The sequence below is a fragment of the Mustela erminea genome, chromosome 16 (assembly GCF_009829155.1).
Source record: "Mustela erminea isolate mMusErm1 chromosome 16, mMusErm1.Pri, whole genome shotgun sequence".
NCBI lineage: Eukaryota > Metazoa > Chordata > Mammalia > Carnivora > Mustelidae > Mustela > Mustela erminea.
In genome coordinates, this window is record NC_045629.1 from 46,473,333 (window position 1) to 46,483,332 (window position 10,000).

Consider the following 10,000-nt stretch of genomic DNA (forward strand, 5'->3'; position numbering starts at 1 on the left):
AGGCAGAGAGAGAGGAGGAAGCAGGCTCCCCGCTGAGCAGAAAGCCCGACGCGGGGCTCGATCCCAAGACCCTGAGATCATGACCCGAGCCGAAGGCAGAGGCTCAGCCCTCTGAGCCACCCAGGCGCCATTTTTTAAAGAAATATTTTTATTTATTTATTTGACAGAGATAGAGATCACAAGTAGGCGGGGGGGGGGGGGGGTGTGGGAATCAGGCTCCCTGCTGAGCAGAGGGCCCAACTCGGGGCTCGATCCCAGGACCCTGAGATCATGACCTGAGCCGAAGACAGAGGCTTTAACCCACTGAGCCACCCAGGCACTCCTCAAGGTCAGTTTAAATACTGTCTCCAGTAATCCTTCCCTTGTCTCAGTCCTCATCTCTAACTCTCTCCCTCTCTCACGTGCATGAGCGCGCGCACGCGCGCACACACACACACACACACACACACACACACACACACACCCCACAGCCCCCTCTACACAGCCCTGGACCGCATCTCTACCTGTCCAGAGGTGTTCTCATTACGCTCCTTATCACTGCTGCCCTATCTTCCTCAGTGGATTCCTGTAAATTCCTGGAGACTTCCTTGTCCACCATCTTTCTGCCTCACCCCCGGCCCCCAGCCGTGCCTTCCACACGGCAGGAATCGAAGAGCCATCCGTTGCATAGACTGTTCCTAAGTGGCAAGAATACTGGTTAACGCCCAAACACCGAGACCGGCCCATGTGCCGTCTGAAGTCTGGGCCTGCTCAAGTACAGAGTCCCATTCTGAGCTTAAAGAGTCAGAAAGGTAATTGAGAAGTTCATCTTCGGAGTTCACTGAGAATTTCTTGAGCTCACTCTCCTCTCTTGCGGTTCTCCTTGCACTGACTTCTGGAGGAGGCTGATACCACATTGCTTTTGAGGTAACAGAAGTGGCTTCTGACTTTCTGACGCCTATGGTTCTGTTCTGCAATGCATGCTGTTCCTCAGGAAGAACAGAGGAAAACTTTCCTTTGCCCTGTAACGGTCTATCAAATTTAAGGGATTGCTTTCCCTGCACTGTCTTCGACAATAAGCCAAGGCTTATTTCAATTAAACTTCCTTACTGTGAGACAAATGTAGATTTGTGTGCAGTCCTAAGAAATCAGACCGAACCCTTGACCCAGTCTCCCTCCAAGAGGGCATCTTGCAAAAAAACTGTAGTGACAATATTGCAAACAGGAAACGGACACTGATACACTCCACCATCTTATTCAGATTCCCTCGGTGTTAGGCACCCTTCTCGGTGGGTATTTATGACGGTGCAAGTTTATCTTGTGTAAGATTCAGGAAATCAGCAGCGGTCAAGGTACACAATAGCCCCTCACCGTGCGACCCCTCCCATAACCACACCTCTTTCCCAGCCCCACCCCTGTTCCTCACCCATGGCAACACGGGCTCTGTTCTTTATAATGTTGTCATTTGAAAAATGTTATATAAATGGAATCACATGGTATGTACCTTTGGGGAGTAACCTTTTCCACCCCACATAATTCACTTGGGATCAGTCCAAATTACTGTATCAAAAATAGCCCATTCCTGGGGTGCCTGCGTGGCCCAGTCGGTTAAACATCTGCCTTTGGCCCAGGATCCTGGGATCCAGTCTCTCATCCGGCTCTCTGCTCAGCAAGGAGCCTGCTTCTCCTGCCTGCCGCTCCCCCTGCTATGCTCTCCTGCTCTCTCTCTCTGCCAAATAAATAAAATCTTTAAAAAAAAAAAAAATAGTTCGGGGCGCCTGGGTGGCTCAGTGGGTTAAAGCCTCTGCCTTCGGCTCAGGTCATGATCTCAGCGTCCTGGAATCGAGCCCCGCAGCGGGCTCTCTGCTCAGCGGGGAGCCTGCTTCCTCCTCTCTCTCTGCCTGCCTCTCTGCCTGCTTGTGATCTCTCTCTGTCAAATAAATAAATAAAATCTTTAAAAAAAAAAATTTTTTTTTAAATAGTTCATTCCGCATTCCATGGTATATATGTACCAAGGTCCTTTAACTGTTCGTCCATTGAGGTACAGTTGGATTGTTTCTAGATTCTGGCTATTATGAATAAGCTGCAATAAACATTTGTGTCCATATTTTTGTGTGAACATAGGTTTCCATTCCTCTACGCTAAACGCTCAGGAGGGAAATTGCTAACTATATTACACGGTAATTACTTGTTTTGTTTTATTAAGAAACTGTTCAACTCTTTTTCCAAAGTGGAGGTCCCATATTACATTTCCCAACAGCAAAGCTTTCAAAACAAAGGCCAATCTGAAAGTAAGTTCAAGTTCTGTTGACAATCAGGTGTCAGCTTCAAGTAAATTCGACCAAGGAAAGACTTTAGACTACGGTAAGCTCCAGTTTCCACATTAGATTCTGCTGCTGCATAACAGGCCATAAAATCCCCTCAGGGACAGCTGGTTGGCTTGTTACCACCTAAAGCTGGATTGTGTCAGAATAACTGAAGTGAATGTTACGTTCTGAGTTCTGAAGAGTCATCTCCTTAGGCAACCTACGGGTCGCTGATAAAAAATGTGGTGAGGCCAGGCGGTTCTGGGCTGACCGTGGGTGTTGGAGATATATTAGCAAAATAAGAAAGATACTTTTCAGGCCGAAATGTTAAATTGAATTTAATGCTGCCCACCCAGAACGGCAAATACTGCATGATTCCACTTACAGATCTGGGTCAGACTCTTAGAAACAGAGAGCAGAAAGGTAGTTGCCAGGGGCTGGGGGAAGGGAGAAATGACTGTTCAATGAGTACACAGGTTTGGTTATGCCAAACGAGTTCTAGAGATCCACTGTACAATGTTGTGCCTATAATCCACAATACTATACTGTGTACTTAAAAATTCAGGGATGCCTGGGTGGTTCAATCATTAAGCATCTGCCTTCGGCTCAGGTCATGATCTCAGGGTCTTCGAATCCAGCCCCGCGTTGGTCTCTCTGCTCAGCGGGGAGCCTGCTTCTCCCTTTCCCTCTGCTGCTCCCCCTGCTTGTATTTCCTCTCTTGTTGCCTCTCTCTCTGTCAAATAAATATATAAAATCTTTAAAAAATAAAAATAATCAGGTCATGATCTCAGGGTCCTGGGATCGAGGCCCGCATCGGGCTCTCTGCTCAGCAGGGAGCCTGCTTCCCTCTCTCTCTCTCTGCCTGCCTCTCCATCTACTTGTGATTTCTCTCTGTCAAATAAATAAATAAAATCTTAAAAAAAAAATAAAATAAAATAAAAATAATAAAAAATAAATAAAAATTTGTTCAGAGGGTAGAGGTCCCTGGCTGGCTCAGTCAGGGGGGCGTGCGGCTCTTGATCTTGAGGTGGTGACTTTGAGCCTCACGTTGGGCATAGAGATTACTTAAAAATAAAATGTTTAAAAATTCTGTTAGGAGGGTAGATCTCATGTTGTATTCTTACCACAATAATAAATAAATACATCTTTAAGACAACCTTGATGAAAATCGAGAGTGTGAGATTGTCTCTGACAGAGTCTGAGAGATGGAGAAACTTAGAATCCTGAACAGAAAGTACAGCCCTGGCCGTTGCCTTTTCTCGTATAAGGAGGGTAAGAGGCTGGAGGATATGACGAGTCACATGCCTTGAAGACATCAAGGATATAAGCAGTAGTCAGTTGGGGGTAAAAGTCTTTCCTGGAAAATGTATGGTACTCTGTATACTATCCTCATAAATGTAAATATTTTATGTACAAGGAGCTCTCTTTCTGAGACCTTTAATGATTAAATGTTATATAGCTTTTAACTTCGATGCTGTGTAATACAGTAATAACGGATGTGTGGACTCCAAATATTTCATCACATAAATCACATAAAAGATGAGGTGGCGGTATTTTTGCAAACTAACAAAAAAACACTAGTTTTCAGCCAATCTGTATACATCAAAGAGCACAAAAGTAAAGATAATGGGACTTTCACATATCTGACCGAAGCCTGGGCTGAGGTTTTGAATGACAGAAGAGGAGATCTCCCCTTCAGAGCCCCCTCTTGCCCCTGAGAGGGGGGCTGAGCCGAGGATGGGGACAGTGTAATTGTATCCCAACCCCTCTTATCTCTGGACATGTCCTGTCGCCTTCACCGGTTTGTTTGTTGTAGGAAATCGTATTTACTCATTGCATGTTTGTAGTAGCAAATCAAGTTTTCTAACAGTTAACCCATTCTCTGTGACTTCACTGATCTCTTTAAAGTTAACCTGAGGGGCGCCTGGGTGGCTCAGTAGGTTGAGCCTCTGCCTTCGGCTCAGGTCATGATCCCAGGGTCCTGGGAACGAGCCCCGAATCAGGCGCTCTGCTCAGCAGGGAACCTGCTTCCCCCTCTCTCTCTGCCTGCCTCTCTGCCTACTTGTGATCTCCGTCTGTCAAATAAATAAATAAATCTTTTTTAAAAAATAAAAATAAAAGATAAAAATATCAATAAATAAATAAATAAATAAATAAACCCCGCCTTTCCGGGCCCTTGGGAGGCATGGTTGGTAGGGCTTCTGGCTCAGGTTGGGATCTCAAGGTTGTGGGATTGAGCCCTTGGTTGGACTCTGTGCTCAGTTCAGAGTCTGCATGAGATTCTCTCTCCCCTACCCTTTGCCCTTCCAATTTATTCAAATAAATAAGTTTGAAAATAAATAGATAAAGTTAACCTGGCCAGTAGAAAAACTATCCAGAGCTTGGAGTTAGGAAAAATGCTCCGATTTCCTCAATGTCCAGTTTTGAAACAGAGAAAAATTAAGAGTGATGATAGCAGAGATGTGCTTAACACACAATTCAAAGGTGCCTGGATGGTGCAGCCGGTTAAGCAGCCAACTCTTGGTTTCGACTCAGTCATGATCCCTGGGGATTCGTGAGAATGAACTGACCTTAGGCTCCATGCTCAGTGGGGAGTCAGCTTGAGGATTCTCTCCTTCTGCTCCAAGCCCAACTCACAAGTTCTCTCTCTCTCTCTCAAATAAATAAATAAATCTTTTTTTTTAAGATTTTATTTATTTATTTGACAGAGTGATCACAAGTAGGCAGAGAGGCAGGCAGAGAGAGAGGAGGAAGCAAGCTTTCTGCCGAGCAGAGAGCCCGATGCGGGGCTCAATCCCAGGACCCTGGGATCATGATCTGAGCCGAAGGCAGAGGCTTAACCCACTGAGCCACCCAGGCACCCCTAAATAAATAAATCTTAAAAAGAAAATAAAAAACCCACAGTTCATAATTTAGACCCCTTAAGAGTACATCACACATTTGGGGTGCCTGGGTGGCTCAGTGGGTTAAAGCCTCTTCCTTCGGCTCAGGTCATGATCTCAGGATCCTGGGATTGAGCCCCGCATTGAGCTCTCTGCTCAGTAGGGAGCCTGCTTCCCCTACCCTCTATCTACCTCTCTATTTGTGATCTCTGTCAAATAAATAAATAAAATCTTAAAAAAAAAAAAAAGAAGAGTACATCACACATTCAATTGTTCTTACAACAAAAGAGTCATTGGTGAAATATACCTACTGATGGTAGGACGGGTTATGAGTTGATCCCATACTCATGAACACCCGATCTTATTCGCAGTAATAGCTATCACTTAGGGAACACTGATTCTCTGGTATGTGCTTTGTGCTTTGTCCTCAGATGCTCACAAATCTCAGGAAGTCGAGTAATTAGTCCCAAATCCCAGAGAGGCTGCACAGTTGGAAAGGAGCAAGGAGAGCCAGGGTCTCAGCTGCCTCACTAACTCCCTATTTCCCAACCCGGTGTCCTGTGAAACGCTTCTGGGAGTTATTTCTAGTTAAGTCTCAAAGTTGAGTTCCAGAGTGAAGGTTCAGGAATTCCAGCATGTTGTTTCCTCTTGAAGGAGCTTACCATTCACATCAGCGTGGTGAAGCTTCAGAGAAGCCTTGTGTTCAAGTGTTTAACTCTATTTCACTTAGTTACCCCAAATATATATTGAGAACTTGGAACTTTTTTTTTTTTCAAAGAATGCCTGGTAGTAGATCCTGAAAACTTACTGTAACAGAAGCTGAGTTAAAGTTTTGCCATTGTCCTGGAACTGACCACTGAGGTCTATAGCTGAAGACTGAGGAGCACCAAGAACCCCACATTCTGGGGTGGCTGGGTGGCTCAGTCAGTTAAGCGTCTGACTTTGGCTCGGGTCACGATCACTGTATTCTGAGATCGAGTCCACCATCTCCAGCTCTTTGCTCAGCAGGGAGCCTGCTTCTCCCTCTACCTGCTGCTCCCCCTACTTGTGCTCTCTCTCTCTGAAAAATAAATACATAAAATCTTAAAAAAAAAAAAAAAACCCACATTCTGAAGAGAACTGCTACCACTGGACACCATTCTGGTCCATGCCCTCCCATGTTGTCAATACTTGATTCCCACCCAAAAAGACTGTGGAGGGGAGATGGGAAGAGAGTCACAAGAGTGGAATGTTGTCGGCTTCGAGCAGTGCACTGTGGCTTTCTTTCCCCTCTCAGTGAGGAGGAAGGAGGAGGCGTTCTCCCCCACCACCCCAGCCAAAGAAAGAGGTATTCCAAGAGAAACTCTTCTGAAGATTAGGGTGCCTGCACTACACACAGAAGCCATTGGCACAGACCAGCTGGGGTTGGCAGAGAAGCAGAGAAAACCTTCTTAGGATTCTCCAAAGAGATGGAACCAAAAAAATGTGTGTGCTTGCACAACACGTACACACACTCACACAATGTGGGTGGGCTCGTCCAATCAGTTGAAGGTCCTAAGAGGAAACACACACACATATATGAGATTTTAAAATGATTTTGAGGGGCACCTGTGCGGCTCAGTGGGTTAAAACCTCTGCCTTCGGCTCAGGTCATGATCCCAGGATCCTGGGATTGAGCCCCACATCGCGCTCTCTGCTCGGCAGGGAGCTTGCGTCGCCCTCTCTCTCTGCCTGCTTTTCTGCCTACTTGTGATTTTTGTCTGTCAAATAAACAAAAAAAGTCTTTAAAAAATTAAAAAAATGATTTTGAAACAGACTTTTTTTTTTTTTCAGAGCAGTTTTTGGTTCACAGCAAAATTGAGCAGAAGTTATAGAAATGTCCCATCTAGGGCGCCTGGGTGGCTCAGTGGGTTAAGCCGCTGCCTTCGGCTCAGGTCATGATCTCAGGGTCCTGGGATCGAGTCCCGCATCGGGCTCTCTGCTCAGCAGGGAGCCTGCTTCCTCCTCTCTCTCTCTCTCTGCCTGCGTCTCTGCCTACTTGTGATCTCTCTCTGTCAAATAAATAAATAAAATCTTTAAAAAAAAAAAAAAAAAAAAAAAAAAAAGAAATGTCCCATCTAGCAGTGCCCACACATGTACGGACTCCCCTATTATCAACGTCTCCCACCAGGGCGGTATGCTTGCGGGGGGAGGACAAGGGACACATGATCATCATCTGAAAGTCCTTAGCTCACCTTCGGGTTCATTCTCGCCATGGACCTTGTATGTTTTCGGACAAATGTATAATGACATGTACCTATCATCATGGTTTCACGCAGATTATTTTCACTGCCCTAAAAATCCTCTGTCCTCCGCCTACCTGTCCGTCTCTCCCTTCACCCCAAACCCTGACAACCACCGATCCTTTCACGGTCTCCATAGTTTCGCCTTTTTCAGAATGTCCTATTGTAGGAATCATACCATATGTAGCCTTTTCTGATTGGTTCCTTTCACTTAGTGATACGCATTTAAGTTCCTCCGTGTCTTTTCCTGGCTGGATAGCTCATTTCTGAGAGAGAGATTTATTTTAAGGAGCTGGCTCATGCGGTGGTGGGAGGTGGCAAGTCTGCAAAGTGCGTGGCAGGCGGGCGGGTGGGCGGCCTGGAAATCCCAGCGGGAATCAGCAGGAATCCATGTTGCCGTCTTGAGTCCAAAGGCGGTCTGGAAGCACAATTCCTTCTCTTGTGAGGATCTGGGCTTTTCTCTTAAGGCCTTCAACTGATGAGATGAGGCCAATCCACGTGATGGAGAATAATCTCCTTTACTCAAAATCTGCTGATTTAAATGTTAATCATGTCTTAAAAAATGCCATCACAGCAACATCTAGTCTTGTGTCTGGCCAAAGAACCAGGCGCTGTAGCCCAGGCGAGAGACCATGGTTCGTTTTAATTAACCATCACAGCCCCCAAGAGAAGATCAGCAGTAGGAAAAAGGCTCAGAGCCTGTCTTTCCTCACAGCTGACACCCTAACACACTGGAGAAACTGGAGCATGGTTGGTGGGGAGGCCCCAAGCTCTATCACAAGCCCCCTCCGCCCCTCCAGGAGGGAGCAAGAAAGAAATAAAAGCAGAGACAAGCTCTGTCTACCTCCGCACCCCTCAGCCATTGTTAGCCTGCTGAGGGCAGGAAAGGGGAAGAGGGAGTGGGATCAAGTTTAAACTGGAGCTCTACAGGGACTTTAAACTTAAGCTTTAAGGACTGGAAATGGCTGGGAAATGATGGAATCTTCTGCATGTCTCTACAGGACAGAAAAGCAGGAAGCAACAGAAAACAGATGACAGAAGCCACCGAGGGAACGAATGAAACCACTTTGTGTTTAGAACCTACGGCCCTATTATTAACTAATTAAAATGGTGTTATCTTGTTTGGGAGACCCTATTTCATGTTCTATGCCCCATTGCACAGATACTAATAAACTAGTGACATATTGTTTGAGAGACCTTCAAGTTAGGACACAGTTCTTTAATTCATTTCTATCACCACCACTGTAAGAAAGGCAGGTGAACAAAGATTTAAGAAATATATATGTGGGGGCACCTGGGTGGCTCAGTGGGTTAAAGCCTCTGCCTTTGGTTCAGGTCATGATCCCAGGATCCTGGGATGGAGCCCGGCATGGGCTCTCTGCTCAGCAGGGAGCCTGCTTCCTCCCTTCTCTGCCTGCCTCTTTGCCTACTTATAATCTCTGTCTGTCAAATAAATAAATAAAATCTTAAAAGAAAAAAAAAGAAGAAGCTATTAGTCCCTTCTGATGGTTTTAAAAAAAAAGAAAGAAAGATAGATGTGCATATATATATGATTAAAAGTAGAAAAATACTGTTATTTGAATAACTGATTGGAAGTGAACTTACTTTCTCAGATATCAGTTCTAGGGGGAAAAAATCTGTAAGAATCTGTACAGAGAGGGGCGCCTGGGTGGCTCAGTCGATTAAGCATCCAGCTCTTGGTTTCGGCTCTGGTCATGATCTCAGGGTCCTGAGATCGAGCTCCGAGTTGGATTCCTCACTGATCATGGAGCCTGCATAAGATTCTCTCTCCCTGGGGCACCTGGGTGGCTCAGGTTAGGTATCTGCTTTTGACTCAGGTCATGATCTCAGGGTCCTGGGATGGAGCCCCACATCCAGCTCCCTGCTCAGCAGGATGTCTGCTTCTCTCTCTCCCTCTGCCTGCTGCATGCTTGTGCTCTCTCTTTGTTTAAAAAAAAAAAAAAAAAAGTAAATAAATAAATGAAATCTTAAAAAAAAAAGATTCTCTCTCCTCTCTCCCTCTAGCCTTCCCCTCCGCCCCCGCACCCCTCCCCACCCCAAGGGCTCTCACACTCAAGAAGAAAGAAAAAGAATCTGTATAGAGAGATGATGGTAGCTGGGGGCTTTCCTGCCACACCAGACCTTAAACATAAGAACCTGGCACTGGAAAAGATAACACTGTGTGACACTGTTGGGCTCAGCTCACTTCAAAAACCTCCATCAATTTCTACAATATTACAGTTCAAAGGAAAACAGTACAGAGTGTTACAAAGACACATTCCAGGAAAGGGAATTAGAATTTATATCTAGCCCTTATTATCCAATTGTTCATTCCTTTGGGGCTATAAAACTTAAAAGGGAAGAATGACGGAGTAACATTTTTAAGGAGGAAATTGGGATGATAATGAGGACATTAAAAATCTCCCACTCTGTCCTTCTTGTTCCAACTCGCGGCTCCATTGAGATTTATTGAATACTTACCATAAAAAGCACAGCGTTAAACAGGTCTGAAGGGAAAAGGAAGGTGCGCCCAGAAAGGCTTCGAAGTGCCGGCGGAATTTGCTCTAGACAC